The sequence below is a fragment of the Hyperolius riggenbachi genome, chromosome 12 (genome assembly GCF_040937935.1).
Source record: "Hyperolius riggenbachi isolate aHypRig1 chromosome 12, aHypRig1.pri, whole genome shotgun sequence".
NCBI lineage: Eukaryota > Metazoa > Chordata > Amphibia > Anura > Hyperoliidae > Hyperolius > Hyperolius riggenbachi.
Window position 1 is genome coordinate 60,749,117 of NC_090657.1, and position 19,540 is coordinate 60,768,656.

The following is a 19,540-nucleotide window of genomic DNA, read 5'->3' on the forward strand; positions in this document are numbered from 1 at the left end:
CGCAGGGAGGGGGGCATCATGTAGCTAGTGCTAGGCTAGCTACATGGTAAAAAAAAAATATGCAAAAGCAACCTTCCCGCGGCTGTAGCGCCACGGGAATCAGAACGCCAGGGAGGTTAGCAGGTATGCACAGAGTGGTATATTGCACTGCGTACGCTCACGTAGGTAGGTGGGTGCACTGAACAGGTAAGTATATGCAGTGCTGCTGGGTATTACAACTGTGCACCTGTCACACACACGTACCGTGAAAAGGTACAGTGACTGGTGGTATTCAATATCACACTGCGTGCACTCACGTGGGTAGGTGGGTGCACTGAACATGTAGGTATATGCAGTGCTGCTGGGTATTACAAATGTGCACCTGTCACACACACGTACCGTGAACCGGTTCAATGACTGGTGGTATAAACTGCGTACGCTCACGTAGGTAGGTAGGTAGGTGCGCTGAACAGTGAACAGGTGCAGTGATTGGGATAACAAATGTGCAGCTGCCTGTCACACACACACACAGGTAGTCACTGAATGTGCTGGGCCTGGCAGTGGCACAGTAGGAATTACACCAAAGGCCAACTGCGACTGACTGACAGGGCTGTATATAATGCAAGTTGGCCACACAAAAAAAAAAAAAAAAAATAGATCACAAGAACAAGATTAGCTCTCAAAAGAGCTGTTGAGGGGTGCTTTTTTTTTTTTTTTTTTTTTTTAGCAATATGAATATGCAAGGAGCAAGCTAACAAGCCTACAAGAGCCTAACTAAGCTTATCCTATAGCTCTCTCTGTGCCTGCTGCCTGTGATGTAGAGGGTCAAAGTTGACCCTAATGATGCACTATGGTGGTAAATCGAACTTCCAGAAAAGTTTGCGGTTCTCTGCGAACGCGAACCATGGAAGTTTGCCGGGAACTGTTCGCCGGCGAACCGTTTGGGCCATCTCTAATCTTCACTCCCTATCCCTTCTAAAAGAAAATCTAAAACAAAAAAGAATTATACCAATTCCAAACACATCACAGATTATTACATTTGTCAGAAGAACCAAATATAAGTACAAAATCTAACCACAGTATAGATATTTCATCTTTTTTAGCGCTACCCATAGGAATGGAAAATGCTCCATCTATGTGCCCTTTAATCCAAAATCCATTTTGTGCACAAGCCTCCCTCACCAATTCGCTACCTCCGAGAGCCATTAAGAGACCAGCTACAAGCCCTGAAAAGGGATCAAAAGAGAAGGCAAAGTAAACAAAATACAAAATTAAACCGTTAAATACCAAATCTGCTTCTAAACCACTGCTGCTATTTACTTACAAAGATTACCTGCTGCAATTGTGCTGTTGTTTGGCTACTCGCTGGCTTTCTGCTTAAGTGAAACTTCATATCTTCTATTGCTGCTATCTGACTGGAAGTGCTTGTTGGAACTGCACTCTGCTTGGCTAACTGCTAGTGCTTCATTTCCACTTAACAGCTGTTTATTGTGGGAATCCCAACTTTATGCTGCACCATGGCAGTGTGAAGAATCTGTGTGAACTGTGCCCCCTTTTTTCTATTATCAGCTGATACTGACCAGTACAAACAGTGTTATAGGCTGTAAGGGTGCGATAGTGTGATACGTGAGTGTTTGTGTGGTGGTATGGCCATCTCATACTGTTTTTAAAGTTGTATATGCACATTTAAATATTTTTTTTTTTTGTTTAATAAACCTATTTTGATACTTTTGAATTTAGCTGGATATTAGTATTTATTGAGATTACCTGTAGTCAAAATGTCATCTCCTTCTGTGCATAAACTCCTTCTAAACCAGCTAAATCTATTTTTTCAATATATCAATATATATTTTTTTTTTTTAAAGAGATTACTTTGCAGAAAGTCGTAATATATGGACAATAGTATTTGTACAGACATGGCACTTTACACAACAGTGTATATCAATATCAAATACATTACAAGTAGATATAATATCGACCCCCTATGCAAAGATGAAGCAATATCGGTAAACCCAAGTCTGATAGGACAAAAGCTGCATCCAAACATGTGTCCTAATACTAGACCACCAATGCTGCATCCTCCCAGTGTTGTCTGCACTGCGAACTGAAGAAAGATTGGCTTCAAATTATTAAATCTATTTTTAACCTGTCTTCACTAGAGATGTCCCGAACGGTTTGCATGCGAACTTATTCGCGCGAACGCAAATTTGCGTTTGCGTCGAAATGGGAACCTTTAGCAAGTTTGACTGGCCCTCTATACTACATCATTGGGCTTCACTTTGACCCTCTACATCAGTCAGCAGACACATGGCAGCCAATCAGGCTGCACTCCCTCCTGGAACCCCTCCCCCGCCCCCCCTTATAAAAGGCAGCAGCTTCTGCCACTTTCTCACTCTGCCTGCTGCTGCTATTGGTGAGAGAAGGGAGAGAGGTTGCTGCAGAGATAGGGAAAGTTTTTAGTTGGGCTCTTGTTAGCTTGCTCCTTGCTGATATTTGTTGCTGAAAAGCACCACCAAAACAGCTCTTTTGAGAGCTAATATTCTTGTGGTGATTTTTTTTTTTTTTTTTTTTTTTTGTGGCCCACTGACACTACATATACAGCCCTGTCTGTCGCAGGTGGCCCTTACTAATTGCTATACTATGCCAGCACATTCAGCACACATTTTCACTGCACCTGTGTGACTTCACATTGTATCATACCACCAGCAGTCACTGCATACCTTTTTCAGTGCACCTGTGTGACAGCACATTGTATCATACCACCAGCAGTCACTGTATACCTTTTTTCACTGCACCTGTGTGACATCACATTATATCATACCACCAGCAGTCACTGCATACCTTTTCAGTGCACCTGTGTGACTGTACATTGTATTACTATACCAGTCAGTGCATACCTTTCACTGCACCTGTGTGACTGCACATTGTATTAAACCACCAGCAGTAGAGATGTCCCGAACGGTTCGCCGGCGAACGGTTCCAGGCAAACTTCGGGTGGTTCGCCTTCGCCGGCGAAGGCGAACTTTCCCGGAAATTCGATTCGCCCCATAATGCTCTATGAGGGTCAACTTTGAACCTCTACATCAGTCAGCAGGCACATTGTAGCCAATCTGGCTACACTCAGCCCTGGAGCCCCACCCCCCTTATATAAGGCAGGCTCCAGCGGCCATTACACTCACTTGTGTGCCTGCTGCTAGTCAGAATAGGGCGAGCTGCTGCAGACTTGTTCTCCTAGGGACAGATTAGTCAGACTCTTGGCTTGTTAACTTGCTCCTGTCTGAATCTTATTGTTTAAATAGCACCCCTCATTCAACGGCTCTTTTCAGAGCTAATCCTGTTGTGATTTTTTTTTCTTTGTGTCAAACTGACACTTGTGTTGTTGCATAGACAGCATTGCTAATTCATACAGTGTGTGCCACTGCCAGCAGCACATTCAGTGACTACCTGTGTGTGTGACAGGGAGCAGCACATTGTACTACACAGTACTGCATATACCTACTAGTACCTGTTGTTTAGTTAACCCACCTCATTACTGCAATACCTACCTTTGTGTTGAGTGAACTCACCTCACTGCATATAACTAGCTGTTGTGTTGAGTGAACTCACCTCTCTGCATATAACTACCTTTGTGTTGAGTGAACTCACTTCTTTGCATATAACTAGCTGTTGTGTTGAGTGAACTCACCTCGCTGCATATAACTACCTTTGTGTTGAGTGAACTCACCTCGCTGCATATAACTACCTTTGTGTTGAGTGAACTCACCTCACTGCATATAACTACCTTTGTGTTGAGTGAACTCACCTCGCTGCATATAACTACCTTTGTGTTGAGTGAACTCACCTCGCTGCATATAACTACCTTTGTGTTGAGTGAACTCACCTCGCTGCATATAACTACCTTTGTGTTGAGTGAACTCACCTCACTGCATATAACTACCTTTGTGTTGAGTGAACTCACCTCTCTGCATATAACTAGCTGTTGTGTTCAGTGAACTCGCCTCTCTGCATATAACTACCTTTGTGTTCAGTGAACTCACCTCAGTGCATATAACTACCTTTGGGTTGAGTGAACCCACCTCACTGCATATACCTAGCATCCACCCGAGATGGACAAAATGGACAAACCAGGTAGAGGAAGAGGTAGAGGCAGACCCAGAGGAAGGCCACCTGGCACCGGCAGGTCTGTGCGAGGTGGTGTTGCTGTTATTTCGTGCGGAACTGGCCCAAAGTACAGTGCTCAGAAGAAGGCACGTGCCATCACTTCCCAAAATTGTGAGGACGTGGTTGAGTATTTACACATTATGCACATTGTATCATACCACCAGCAGTCACTGCATACCTTTTCACTGCACCTGTGTGACTGCACATTGTATCATACCACTAGCAGTCACCACATACCTTTTCACTGCACCTGTGTGACTGCACATTGTATCATACCACCAGCAGTCAGTGCATACCTTTTCAGTGCACTTGTGTGACTGTACATTGTATCATACCACCAGCAGTCACCGCATACCTTTTCACTGCACCTGTGTGACTGCACATTGTAGTATAGCAGCAGTCAGTGCATACCTTTCACTACATCTCTGTGACTGCACATTGTATTATACCAGCAGTCACTGCATACCTTTCACTGCACCTGTGACTGCACATTGTATTATACCAGCAGTCAGTGCATACCTTTCACTGCATCTGTGTAACTGCACAATGTATTATGCCAGCAGTCAGTACCTTTAACTGCATCTTTGGGACGGCACATTATATTATACCAGTCAGAGCATACCTTTTACTTGAATGGATGGCAGACTTGCCCTCCATAACAGATTCTCGTTATAGGATTTCAAGTGTATTCGTCTCATCATTATACAGCAGTCAGTGCATACCTTTCACTGTATCTTATGCAGGAGAACAGAGGTGCCAAGAGGATAAAAGGAAGCTAAATGAGCTTAAAAAACAAATTCTTGGTAAATAGAGGAGGTAGTGGTGGACTTACCTCCTCCAAGTAGACACACAACGACTGTAGAAAAGACAGTCAATATATATTTTTATGAACGCCAAATATGCAACGCGTTTCGCAGGTTTGATCCCGCGTCATCAGGCAACAACAACGGAGCAATAGCATATATGGTCAGTAGAAGAGCCAGGCAGAGGTGCCTGGCTCTTCTACTGACTACATATGCTACTTGGAGGAGGTAAGTCCACCACTACCTCCTCCTATTTACCAAGAATTTGTTTTTTAAGCTCATTTAGCTTCCTTTTTTCCCTCTTGGTGCCTCTGTTCTACTGCATAATATTGAGTCCACCCTGGGTGGAGGGTTGAACCCCTTTTTCTCATCTACAGAGAGCGACTTTTTATTCCGGAGTGGGGTCAGGAAAATCTCCCCACCTGCCTTTACAATGGTTTCCTAATGGTTCTCTCCTAATAGGTGATTGTCAGTATTAATGTTATTCTTTACAAAAGATCTTTAAAGGATCTATGCAAAGATGATAATTATCCTTCATACTAATTTGTACTCTTGGCATTTGGACTGCAGTTCAGTAAGTTACTTTAAAAAAAAATAACAACCCTGAGAATTCCCCATAAAGAGATGGACTGGTCCCAAACCAGTCAGAACTGTTCGATTTTTACCACCTACTGTGAATTTAAAGCAATTAAAGCAATATTGGAAAGAAGACATTTATAGAACATCTTGCTCTGGGATAAATGTACATCTTATGTGAATTAATACACTTGAATTTTAAACTCTTCGCAATAGTGGTCCTTTATAGCAAGGGTCCCCAACCTTTTTCGGCCCGGGGACCGCTAACCGTTCAAAATTTTCTCGGGGGGAGGGGTGTATTCGCGGCGGCACAGCAAGCACAGTTGCCCCAGTGTAGGGAGTCTAGTTACCCCAGTACAGCTAGTATAGTGCCCCAGTATAATTAGTATCAAAGTGACCAAGTATAGTTGCCCCAGTATAGCTAGTATAGTGACCTAGTATAGTAACCCAGTATAGCTAGTATTGTGCTGAGTGTGCCCCAGTATGGCTAGTATAGTGCCCCATGTGCCCCAGGATAGCTTGTATAGTGCCCCAGTATAACTAGTATAGTGCCCCAGTATAGCTAGTATAGTGCCCCATTTGCCCCAGTATAGCTAGTATAGTGCCCCCTGTGCCCCAGTATAGCTAGTATAGTGCCCCAATATAGCTAGTATAGTGCCCCATGTGCCCCAGGATAGCTAGTATAGTGCCCTAGTATAGCTAGTATAGTGCCCCGTGTGCCCCAGTATAGCTAGTATAGTGCCCCAGTATAGCTAGTGTAGTGCCCCAGTATAGCTAGTATAGTGCCCCATGTGCCCCAGTATAGCTAGTATAGTGCCCCAGTATAGCTAGTATAGTGCCCCATGTGCCCCAGGATAGCTAGTATAGTGCCCCAGGATAGCTAGTATAGTGCCCAGTGTGCCCCAGTATAGCTAGAATAGTGCCCCATGTGCCCCAGTATAGCTAGTATAGTGCCCCAGTATAGCTAGTATAGTGCCCCATGTGCTCCAGTATAGCTAGTATAGTGCCCCAGGATAGCTAGTATAGTGCCCAGTGTGCCCCAGTATAGCTAGTATAGTGCCCAGTGTGCCCCAGTATAGCTAGTATAGTGCCCCGTGTGCACCAGTATAGCTAGTATAGTGCCCCAGTATAGCTAGTATAGTGCCCCAATATAGCTAGTATAATGCCCCATGTGCCCCAGTATAGCTAGTACAGTGCCCTATGTGCCCCAGGATAGCTAGTATAGTGCCCCATTTGCCCCATTATAGCTAGTATAATGTCCCAGGATAGCTAGTATAGTGCCCAGTGTGCCCCAGTATAGCTAGAATAGTGCCCCATGTGCCCCAGTATAGCCAGTATAGTGCCCTATGTGCCCCGGGATAGCTAGTATAGTCCCCAGTGTGCCCCAGTATAGCTAGTATAGTGCCCAGTGTGACCCAGTATAGCGAGTATAGTTCCCCAGGATAGCTAGTATAGTGCCCAGTGTGCCCCAGTATAGCTAGTATAGTGCCCAGTGTGCCCCAGTATAGCTAGTATAGTGCCCAGTGTGCCCCAGTATAGCTAGTATAGTGCCCCATGTACCACAGTATAGCTAGTATAGTGCCCCAGGATAGCTAGTATAGTGCCCCAGTGTAGCCCACTCCCCCCGCGGCCGCCGCTCCTGTTACCTTATGAGCTGGCGGCCGCTTCCTGTCACAGATTCCCATAGCGGCTCACCTCTGTGCAGCATCTTCTAGTTACAGCAGCGCGTTGCACGGCTGCTGTAAGGAGGGAAGGTAGTGAGACAGCGGTTTCCATGGTAACGGCGATCGCCGCTACAGGAAGCCGCTGCCCCGCTTCCTTCCCTCCTAACAGCAGCTGCGCAGGAAGCGCTGGTGTAATAGGAGATGCTTTACAGAGGAGAGCGGCTACGGGGAATCTGTGACAGGAAGCGGCCGCCAGCTCATAAGGTGACAGGAGCGGGGGGGAGGGGGGCGAGAGGCCAGACCTGCCGCGGCCCAGCTGGAAACTGCCCACGGACCGGCAGTGGGCCGTGGCCCGGTGGTTGGGGACCCCTGCTTTATAGTGCACCTGAGATGAACTACCTCTCAGGTTTTATACTCGCCTGGGGCTTCCTCCAGCCCCCTTGAGGCTAATTGGTCCCTCGCTGTCTCCTCAGGCGGCACCTGTCCCCCATTGGATGGTCCAGTATTCTGGCCGAATCGCCCTTCGTCGCACATGCCCAGCATGGCTGTGCGCTCACCCATCATCCTCCTGTGGCTGGGAGTGTTTTGCACCTGTGCAGTAGTTACTGTGCAGTTGCAAAACACTCCCGTCTTCGGGAGCATGATGGGGCGTGCACCCAGCCGGTAGGTCCATGTGCAATGAATCGCAACTTGGTCACGGTACCAGGCCGTACAGCGGGGGGACAGGTGTGGCCCAGGGAGATGACGAGGGACCAAGCAGCCTCAAGGGTGCTGGAGGAGGCCCCAGGTGAGTATGAACCTGAGACGTCTTTTGTCTCAGGTTGCCTTTAAAGAGACACTGATGCGAAAAACAATTATGATATGATTTGTATGTGTAGCACAGCTAAGAAATAAAACAATAGGAGCAGAGACATACTTGTAAGTCTAATATTGTCTCCAGTACAGGAAGAGTTAAGAAACTCCAGTTGTTATCTATGCAAAAGAGCCATTGAGCTCCACGACTTTGAGGCTGGGAACACACTTGTCTTTCAGTTTTCTGTGTGCGTTTTTCTGCGTATGTTTTCTGCACACCAAGTGTGTTTCTAAGCAGAAACATGTGTGCGTTTCTTCACAGCAGCTAATGTAATTGATAGAAATAACTGACAAAAATGTGCAGAACCATGATGCAGAATGTCAGTTTTTTTTCTGCGTTCGAAAAAAAGCATAAAGTGTGAACTAGTCCATTGATTAACATCAGTTCTCAGTTTTTCTGTGCAGAAAACTCGTACGAAAACAGTCAAGTGTGTCCCCCCGCCTCAAAGTCACAGAGAGCTCTGTCTTCTGAAGCTTATTATGTCAACTGTCTGCGACTGTATTTTCTTTTTCTCTGCAGAGGACAGGTCAAAAGTTCACTGGCCTGCTCTGTAAAATCATTTAGCATGCTGAGTTGTGCGTAAACTGCAAATATTAGAGAATGAAACCATGTTATAAAAAAACTATATAACTGAAAATAAAAATATGAGAATATTTTATTTGCTACTAATGTTCTGGTAATTATCCGTACAACACATGCAGTTCATTGTATCATATTTTTTTTTTTCGCTTTAGTGTCTCTCTAAGCCCCATCATTTAATTTTGACAATACAAGAAAACAAACTTGTTTTCTGTGAATAAACTTTGCCAACGGAGCATGTGAGGCTTCAATACAACAATTCAACATTAATTTGCAATATGTAATATTTCTGTTGAGACAATGGGCCGGATTCACAAAGCGGTGCTAACAGTTAGCACGCTGGTGAAAAGCCCTTTATCATGCCTAAACTCAGTTTAGGCATGATAAGTTTTTAGGCATGATAAGTTTAAGCACCAACTGGGTTAGCACCGCAGTGCACAGCTGATCAAAAGTTTTGCGGTAGCAAAGTCTGGTGCACTTCACATAGAGTTTAATGGCGCTGCTTTGCGTGCAGGACTTTGAGTGCGATCTAAACTTATCTAAACTTAGCATGCCTAAACTTATCACACCTAAACTGGCTTTTCACCAGCCTGGTGCAATGGTTATCACGCCTAAAGTCTTTTAGGCGTGCTAACTGGGTTAGCACCGCTTTGTGAATCAGGCCCAATCTATTTTAGTGTTGAGCCTAAGTATATTATATATGAAAATTTCTCCAACTTCCCATTTTGTGATTTTTACACCTGTTCATCACCATTCCTGTGTACAAATAACAAGCATTCCTGTAGTCTTGGAACTGTGCAGGTATGCACATTGCAGCAGCAAATAAATTAACTGTGCTAGTGTCCAGTTTTTGACTTGTGGGTAAAGGTAGACGCCTTTTAATGGGTACCTACGGCAGCACCCAAAAATAATGGTGCAAATCCCAAAACTCTTCTCCTTCAGATGCCACTCCTAACCACCACCCGCTGATGCCTTACCCCCCCCCCCCCTCCCCGACACCTGACCTTAAACCACCCCCCACGCCGCATACCCTTGAAACCCCCTTTGCTGATGCCTAACCTTAAAACTCCCCTTCCTGATGCCTAACCTGAAACATCCCCATTCCTAACCTTAACCATCCACCGTCAGTAATCCGCTGCAAAAACTAAAAATATTGAGTGCCACAGTAAGTTTGGGCACCGCCCACCATAGGTGCCCATGCAAATATTGGCGAACGGGGAAAAATTGGGTACTGGATGCACCTGATAAATAGTGGGTGCAAGGGGCAGCCTGCTATGCTAGCTGTGGCTACAAATAGCAGGCGTGAGTGCTATTTTCCCACATTTGCCGATATTTGTATAGGCGCCTGTGGTGGCACCCAACTTCAGTGCTCAAATTTCCTGCTGCTCTCGGGCTCCATAGCAACCACCATGACTGCTAAGGCAACTGCTGTGCCCCTGTTTGTTAGATTACTTTCTAGTTAGTGGCTGAGGATAACTCAGCAGTGATGAGCAAAAATGCCAATATTTTTTTCACGTTCATTTTCATGAAAACAATGTTCAATTTGATTTTTCCGCCAAAATGCCATCGAAAATAAGTTTTGGTTTTTGTTGCGTTCTTTCTTCACAGTAAAAAAAAAAGTGATCTTTTGTGTTTTTGTTGTAAAAATGTTTATGGTAAAAAAAAAATTTCCCAATAGATTTAAAGATCCATCACAGTAGGCAGATCATGCAGCTCAAGGCCTGGGGCATGCAAACCTAGCCTCCAAGCCACTGAGCTAAATTTGACTCTGTCAAACTGCCATGAACACAACCAGAACTTAGAACTCCTATAACAGAAGTAATTGGTATCAAGTGTAATCTTCATAGATTACTTTATTATATCAAAAATAGGGGATTAAAAATGTCAAGTGCATCTAAAAACTAGGGAAGACATATATTGCGGAGTATACATATGTAACATACTTGGCCGCACATTTAGCTGTCATAAGCGGTCTAGGACCCACTATTCTAAAAATCTCAGGGGATGCAGTTAAGATACTTTCTCACAGCTAAAGGACCTATTTTCCGAGGTCCACTAGCAGCAAATTCACTACGGAGATTCTGTTGACTTTAATACACTTATCCCATGTGATATGTCTCAGCGCTGAACTCTTATTAGGCTGTATGGGGGTAGTCTGTATGAGTTTAGTGAGTGGATGTGTGCGATCAGGGGCGTAACAATAGACCCTGCAAGGGATGCCTCCGCAGGGGGGTCCAGATGCCACAGGGGGCCACAAGGGGCCCGTGGGGGGAAAAGTTTGAGAGACTGACAGCTTAAAGGTCCGTACACACGCCGGATTGCAGGCAATGACGGGTCTGTCGTCACCTCCCGCTGGGCGGGTTTTCAGCAGACAGTCCGGCGTGTGTACAGTCTGTCGGCGGACTGATACGACTGTTCGACGGATCGCTCAGAAACAGCCGTATCAGTCTGCAGACAGACTGTACACATGCCGGACTGTTGCTGGAACGCCCACCCAGCAGGAGGTGACGACGGACCCGTCGTTGCCTGCAGTCCGGCGGGTGTACGGACCTTAAGGCATGGAGAAAAAAAACGTATTCTGCTCTCACAGCATTGTTATATTGACTGCATGTGTCCACCACACAGATAAGGAATCACACACACTTTGGAATTTGTACACTGTCCCTGCTCCCTGGGGTTCGCAAAAAACATCTGTCTCACACTGCAGCAAAGTTCTAAAGACTTGATGTACAACCCTAAAAAAAAAATCACATTTTGAAAAAGTTTTAGACGTTCCCTTTTCAGCAGAAGGGATCCAAGATTCTTATCACACAGGCTAATGACTTTATGCCCTCTGAATACTTTTACAACTCAGTGTGGAGGTTGATGTCTAAGGGCCCTTTTCCACTTGCAATCGCTAGCGTTCACGCTGAACGCTAGCGATTGCTGAATCGCAATTACCGGCGATTCCCCGACGTTCGCCGCCGCGATTTTGCTATGCTATGCACTGCATAGCAAAATCGCGGCAATTATCGCTCCGCCGCGCGTTCGCGTTCCCGACAAAAGCGAATCGCGGTAGTGGAAATGACCTACCGCGATTCCTATGTTAAAAAGCAAACCGTAGCGATTGTAAAATCGCTAGCGGTTTGCGGTTTTGCGATTCAGCTAGCGCAAACGCGCTGGTGGAAAAGGGCCCTTACTGTTGCTGCTTCATTGAGAGCTTGTTGTCTCACTTGGAGTCCAAGTTCTGTTGTAATAAGAGTATCAATCAGTGACATTCTGAATGTTTTGCCAAAGTTACAGTGAATACTGTATCTTATGTTCAGCATGTCATTGTTGTTCCTCCATATAGTATGTGCTCTCATGTAGTAAAATAATACGGCTGTGTGTGTGTGTATGTACTGGGTGCAGAGCTGTGACGAGGGACTGGAGGAAGCCCCGGGTAAGTAGATCTGAGGGTAGCACAGATTGCCTGACATTTCCTTTAAGTCTAGATGTTTGTATCTGCATGGGGAAAACACATTGGTCCTCAGTTTTCCTGTGCAGAAAGCGAGGCTGGTGGGGGGCCCCATCCAAAGTTTTGCGGGGGGGGGGGGGGCAGTGATGTCTAGTTACGCCCCTGTGTGCAATGTTATGGCCGGCCAAGTATGTTACATATGTATACTCTGCATATCTTCCCTAGTTTTTAGATGCATTTGACCTTTTTTAATCCCCTTTTTTTGATATAATAAAGTATTCTATGAAGATTACACTTGATACCAATTACTTCTGTTATATGAAAAAACAATTCCCACATTTTCACTGTAAAATATAGGTTTTTTTTGCACTTTTGTGAAAAAAGTTAACGCAAAAATATAAGCTATTTTCACAAAATACTGTGTAACAAAAAAAACGAAAAAAACCACAGAGACACCGGGAGCCCCTATAGTGTATTATCCTTGCGAAACGATCAAGATATACAAATAAGGTTACTCACAAGTGTAGGTTGCTTGGAGAGGCAACCACTCGTGTACGCAGGTGGAGAAAGCCCGTCTCCACTCGGTCTTTGCGGTTCGTGGTCGCAGCTCCTTCGAAAAATGTTACCTGCCACGGATTGTGGCGGGAAATAACACTCCCACAGCGTGGGATGTTAGACTTAAGGTTAGATAGCAGTAGGAGGCGCCCTTGTTGTAATGTTTGTACTTGTGCGTACTTATAACAATTAATGTATAATATGTAGGGCGCCTCCTACTGCTAGAATGGACACTCCACTCGGTAGGATGAATTTGAAAGTTTTTAATGATAGTAAGCACCTAGGACAACGCGTTTCGCGGAACAAACCGCTTCATCAGGTCAATATAGTGCTGCAGCAAATGGTGAGTATTCTGGGCGCCAAAAAAAAAAAAAACAACAAAAAAAAAAAAAACATATTTTCACAAAATGTTTCTTCAAATTGAAAATGGCGTTTTCAGTGCAAAAATGACTAACTCACAAGCAACCCTGTAACTCAGCACATGCAGGTACATATAGGTACAGTGTAAGATCATAAGTCCTTCCCATTGAGGACCATTAAACACATACACAAGCTATTTAAGAGCAACACCATATGGCTGGGTGCACACATAACATAACATGAAAAGCTGTGTTTTATGTCATGTATGTTAACCTCTTGAGGACCATGGTGGTAAACCCCCCTAGTGACCAGCCTAATTTTACATTAATTGGCCACTGCAGCTTTAAGGCCAAGCTGCAAGGCCGTATACCTCTGCACACAAGTGATCTCCCCCCCCCTTTTCTCCCCACCAACAGAGCTCTCTGTTGGTGAGGTCTGATCGCCCCCCCTGTGTTTATTTTTTTTTTATAAATATTTGTTTGTTTTTTAAATATTATTTGACATTTTCTTTATTTTTTTTTTTCTAAATCCCCTCCCTCCCCCAGCCGGCCAATCACGGCGATCGGCTGTCATAGGCTTCTGCCTATGAGAGGCGATCGCTCTCTTGTCCCCCATGGGGACAGCCGTGTCACACGGCTGTCCCCAGTGCAGCGCTGCTGCTGATCGCAGCGCTGCACATGTAAATACAAGGCGGTTTCGCCGTGTAACAGGAGACTGAAGGCGGAGCTCAGCTCCGCCCACCAAGCGGGAGATGCGCGCGCACCGTGCGCGTGATCCCCCGTAAACTGCTGCCCCAGGACTTTCCGCCAATTGGCGTTAGCTGGTCCTGGGGCTGCCGCCGCGGCCACGCCTACTGGCGTAACGCGGGCAGCAAGCGGTTAATGTTGTGTGCAGGGTTTTTTTTTTTTTTTTTTCTCTGCTGCATTTTTTTGTGCATTTTTGGTGCGTTTGTGTTTTTTACCGCAGATGCGTTTTTCAAGCGTTTTGCATGCATTTTAATGCGTTTTGCAATTTGCATATAAAAACGCATTTGTTTTTGTATGCTTTTTTTCATGCATTTTCATTTTGCATTTAATGCAAATCACTAGGAAGACAACAGGAAGCGGAAATACAACACAAAACGAATTGAAAACTCATTTCTATTCACTTTCATTATGTGCATTTTTCATGTGTTTTTGAAAACTATATGCAACAAAACCTGCGGTTTTCGAAACGCACACATCAAAAACGCAATCAAAACCTGATCCTGGGAGCACCCACCTATGGGCTCAAGTTTTCAAATGTGTGCCTTGATCCTCTCCCCTGTTCCATGGGGTCACAATCCAAATCTCCAGCGAAGGATCGGCGCCACAACCAGTATTAATAGCTCAAATACTTTATTTAGATCATTAAAAGACCAGATGATCTAAATAAAGTATTTGAGCTATTAATACTGGTTGTGGTGCCGATCCTTCGCTGGAGATTCACATCAAAAACGCATGCATTTTTCCTGCGGCCCATAGACTTTCATTAGTGGCAAAAATGCAGTGTTTTCCCCATTGCTAGCGTTTCTGCTATGTGTGCACCTAGCCTATGTGCTCCTCTGATAATTAGCGTATTATATTTCTACATCTCTTTTAGTTGTTAAAATAAATATTTATGCAATAAAAATACCAACATTTCTCTGTCCTGGAGTGTGGTTTTTGTTTTTTCAATTTTAAAGTCTTCACCAATTATGGCTTCTCTTTGGGTTATCATATTGTTCTGTTTGTCATGTGTGCTCATGAGTAGTGCAGGTTTTATTTTACAGACCTAAATATCTTTGATTAGGTGGGAGGAGGTAAAAGGTGGATGGTGCAATGACTACTGAATTTCCCCATCTTCTTGTATTCCTTATCGGTCACCCTCTGTCTTAGGCAGAGAGCACACTTATTCGTGCACGGCAATATGCCACTGCCACGCTGGCCATGGAAGCCAATTGACCACTCGAGGGTTACACATTGGTCAATGGACCGCTCAGGACTTGCACGTTGTTCACGTACATTCGTGTTCCACGGTCACATCTTTACTACGATTTAAAATAGGACAGCCTAGCCTTCTGCATTTTCCCGCATGATGTACACATTACTAATTACAATAGTCACAACATTACTAAATATAATAGTCCTCAAAAAATTGTGAATGAACGTGGAAAATCGCACGTGGAGAACGTGATCACCGGATCGCTATGACAAGTGTGCAGCCTGCTTTGATCTCAGTAAGCAAAGAAGGCATTGCATGGAACTTATTCTTTGTACAACTTGTAAAACCATCCATGAAGACGGTATACAACCATTTTTCCATAGGTGGGACAATTGTGTAATTTTACAACATGACTATATTGTGTAATTTTACAACATGACTATATTAAGAAAACAGAGGCGCTTAACTTGAATCCTTGTGCAGATTGTTTGATACTGCTTCCTATATTGCCTGATGAAGCGAGGTTGAACCTGTGAAACGTGTTGCATTTCTTTTTGGAGTTCCTAATAAATGTGTTTGACTGTCTGAATCGCAGTCGTTGTCGTGTCTGCTTGAGAGAGGTAAGACCACCACTTCTTCAATTTTGCCATTTAAGTAGGTTTTTAAGCTCATTTAATCTAATCTTATACCTTTGGCGCCTCTGTTCATTGTATACAATATTAAGAAAACAAGCATAAATGTCTGCAGCAGGGTTAGGTAAAATACTTTATAAATGCACTCTATGGCAGAAAACAGGGGCATAACTACAAATTATGGGCTCCCCAGTAAAGCTTTGATGGGGGCCCCCCAGTGTTCATACCCTTTCTCTAGCCTCCCCCTGGTGACCCACAAAAACGCCTGATCTGAGGGGTGGACCCCTTTATCAGAAGGGTGAAGTCGTAATGATTGAGACCCCCTTACAGTTCTGGGGCCCTTTGTGGTCAGAGGGGCTGTTCGCCTGAACATGGACATAGCAATCATACCTGCGACAACCCCCCCCCCCCCATCGCAGGGGGCCCAGCAGAGGCTTTGGGGGCCCCTCCTCCTTTCTCTCCCCAACCGGAAGTGCAGCCAATAAGCAAGAAAACCTCCCTGTTCGCTCACAAAAACCGTCCTAACCACTTCCTCCCACCATGCAGAGTAGCGAGTAACGAGAGTGTCTAATTTTTTTTCCTCCTTCTAGACACTGCTTCACAGCAGAATACTCTCTGCTGCCATTCTCAGGCTCACACAGAGCCGGCCTTTGGGGGTGGCAAGTGGGGCAATCGCACCCTCTGCAGCGGTGGGGAGAGTGGGCTTAGTAGTTAAAACTCAAGTGTCTTCCTCCGATCTTCAGAGCTACCATCTATTTCCTCTCCCAGCATCTGTGTATTGGTAAGAGCGCCCCCTATGATGACGTGACCGCATGTCACCACAGAGGGAGCTGTTAGGATTGGAGGAAGACACATGAGTTTTAACTACTCTCCCCACCGCTGCAGGCTGCACTGCAGCCACCTTAATATCTAACCTGTACTGCGGGGCACCTACCTATCTAATTTTATACTGCAGGCACCTTCCTATCTAATCTATACTGCAGGCACCTACCTATCTAATCTGTACGGCAGGCTGGCACCTATCTATCTAATCTATACTGCAGGCACCTATCGAATCTATACTGCAGGGCACCTACCTACCTATCTAATCTATACTGCAGGGCACCTACCTACCTATCTAATCTATACTGCAGGGCACCTAACCAATCTAACCTATACTGCATGCACCTACCTATCAAATCTATACTGCAGGGGACCTACCTATCTAACCTATACTGGAGGCACCTACCTATCTAACCTATACAGTGTGTGTGTCCCACAGCACGTCTCTAGGCCCCGCATATGACACTCGCCCCAGGCCCCGCGTACTCTAAGGCCACCTCTGAGCTCACAATCATGCAACTCTCATGTGGTTTGGGGACCAAGGGGGGGGGGGCCCTATTAAGTCTAGTTACGCCCTTGCCCATGTAGTTACGCCCCTAGCAGAAAATGCCAGAGGCGTATTGGATCTTGACAAAAACTGAGTTGTGATATAAAATGCTTTTAAACTTGATACTTCTGTAAACCGGTGAAGGATCAAAGCTAAAATCATTGAGTAACCAAATAACCCCAGCTTGTACACCTGAAGAAAGAGAACTAAACTAAAGCACAACTATTTTGGTCAAATAATGCAAAATAGCTACTGGATTGCTAAAATAAGTATTATGAATTTGACAAGATTCATGCATAGGGGTCTGGTGTTACAAAGTCAGCAGGAGATTCCCGAAATGGCTACACAGCATTAGGTTTATACATGTTTATATGTATAATAATCTACAACTTCACATCTGATAATAGTTTTGAAACCAAAAATGTTCATCCTGTAGGAAGGGTTTTAAATGCACCAGCCTAGAACATGAGCATCTTGCCTTACGGATATGAAACAGCTACACCGTGTTCTTAGTCTTTTTGAAAGGATGAGAGCCTCTGCAATGAGAGCTGATTTTTAAGCCTTTTAATAGAAGGGAAGAATCCCAGAGGTGCAATGCTTTAGATCTCTGAGCAAATTAAGAGGTATCTTAACATTGTTCCTAATAGCCTTATTTATTACACAAATGTATTTATTTTTACGATAAACAGTTTTAATGAGTCAAGACAACTGGCTTACAAAAGTATAGATTTCGTATTTTTTTCTTTTTGCATGTATCGAGCAAATGAGATTAACCACTTAAGGACCGCGGTGTAAACCCCCCCCCCCCCCTAGTGACCAGTCCATTTTTTACTAAATAGGCCACTGCAGCTTTAAGGCCTCGCTTCAGGGCCGCACAACTAAGCACACAAGTGATTCCCCCCCCCCTTTTCTGCCCACCAACAGAGCTCTTTGTTGGTGGGCTAAAATCGCTGCCAGGATGTTTAAATATTAATATTTATCTTAATATTTTTTAAATAAACTCTTCTATTTTTTTAATTTTCATAATCCTCCCTCCCCCCGCCAGCCAATCAGTGCGATCAGCTGAAGCCTATGACAGCGAATTACCTTTGTGCCTCTGGAGGGGACAGCCGAGTGACACGGCTGTCCCTGTACAGCGCTACCTCAGATCGCTGCGTTGTACAATGTTAATAGACGGTGGTTTTGCCGTCTAACAGTCTCTGAGCAGTGATCGCCGCTGGGAGACTGAAGGCAGAGCGGAGCTCCATCACTCCATCGGAAATGCATGCACAAACCCCTGAAATCACCGCCCAGAGCCATTCACGCCAATCGGCGTGGAGTGGTCCTGGGAAATAGCCGAGTCCCACCGTTCCAGTCTACTGTGCACGGGACTCACACCTGTGGAGTGGACCCGTTCTATTTCCACTATAACCTGATCGGAAGGCTTCTACTGTGACTGCGCTTTTTGATCTCTTTCAGCCCCTTACACACTCGTAGGAGTTCTGGTTGGGTGTTTCAAGTCCTACCCCACAGAGCCACATTAATCCATGCCAAGTGCTGATGAGGTTTAACCAATCCAAAACAGTCTGTAGGCATGTTGGATTATTGTGGCTCTGTATAATTAACAAACTGAAACTCTTCTGGAGGTGTGGCTAGCTTACAGGGACAACGAAGGATGATTTGCATACTCAGCAGCGATGCACTGTGGAAGCCATCATGCGCTCACTCCAACCTTGTTAATTGAAAATACCTTCTGTTTTAAGAAGTCAAACTTCTGTTTTTAATAGGTATAATAAAGTCACATGGCCAGGGAGGTCTTACTTTGTCTATAGTTGCAACTGATACTTAGGATATCAGAGCCGAAGTATATAGGAGAAACGGAGAGAGCTGGCATGTATGGTGAGCCGTTCTGATGCCCACCGCTGCCCCATTCGCCTTTCTGCTCCTCCAATGCCCCTTTTTGCCCCTCTGCACCCTCTTCCGGGTCGCCGGAGTCGTGCATCACTGCCCCTGCACTGGCCCAGCTGCGTGCATCTTACAGAGCTCAACCAGGGCCAGGGGTGCTCTGCGCATGCGGGTGACATAATTGTGATGTCACCCTGATGTGCAGAGTGCTCCCAGCCATGGTCACACACTGTAGGACACGTGCAGCTGGGCCAGCGCAGGGGCAGTAATGCCCGACTCCGACGACCATGAAGAGGGTCTGGGGGGAATTAGGAGCATCGGAGGGGAAGAAAGTAGAAAGGAGGAGTGATGTGCATCAGGACTGCTCACCATACATGCCAGCTCCCTCTGTTTTCTCCTATATACTTCGGCTCTGGTAACCTTTAATAAGTATTAGATGCAAATATAGACCTGAAGTAAAACTTACCTGTCCATGTGACTTTTTCAATTGCAAAGAGCATTATGGGTATTGCAAAGAGAAGATGAAGAATGATCTTCTAGGAGAAAACTAAGGAGGAAAATGTAATTGCATACGGGTCAAGATTTGGAAATGTACACCAGTAAACGCATTTGCTGGTAGCACTCATGGTTTCAACAAACTTCCCTAAGGGAAATTCTATTTTTGGCTAGGAAAGTAATAGCTCTGAAATAGATGGTCTCTCCTGCCTCCCTACAGCTCTGAAAAAAAAATGCAAATTGTTATTCACAA

The 19,540-nt window shown here is 45.0% G+C and overlaps 1 protein-coding gene across 1 annotated transcript in view; it reads right to left on the minus strand.

Annotated features, from left to right (window-relative positions):
- LOC137542517 (nicotinamide N-methyltransferase-like) overlaps window positions 1-19,540 on the minus strand; it is a 103,810-nt gene that overhangs the window by 83,553 nt on the left and 717 nt on the right. The gene's annotated exons all lie outside the window — the stretch shown is intronic.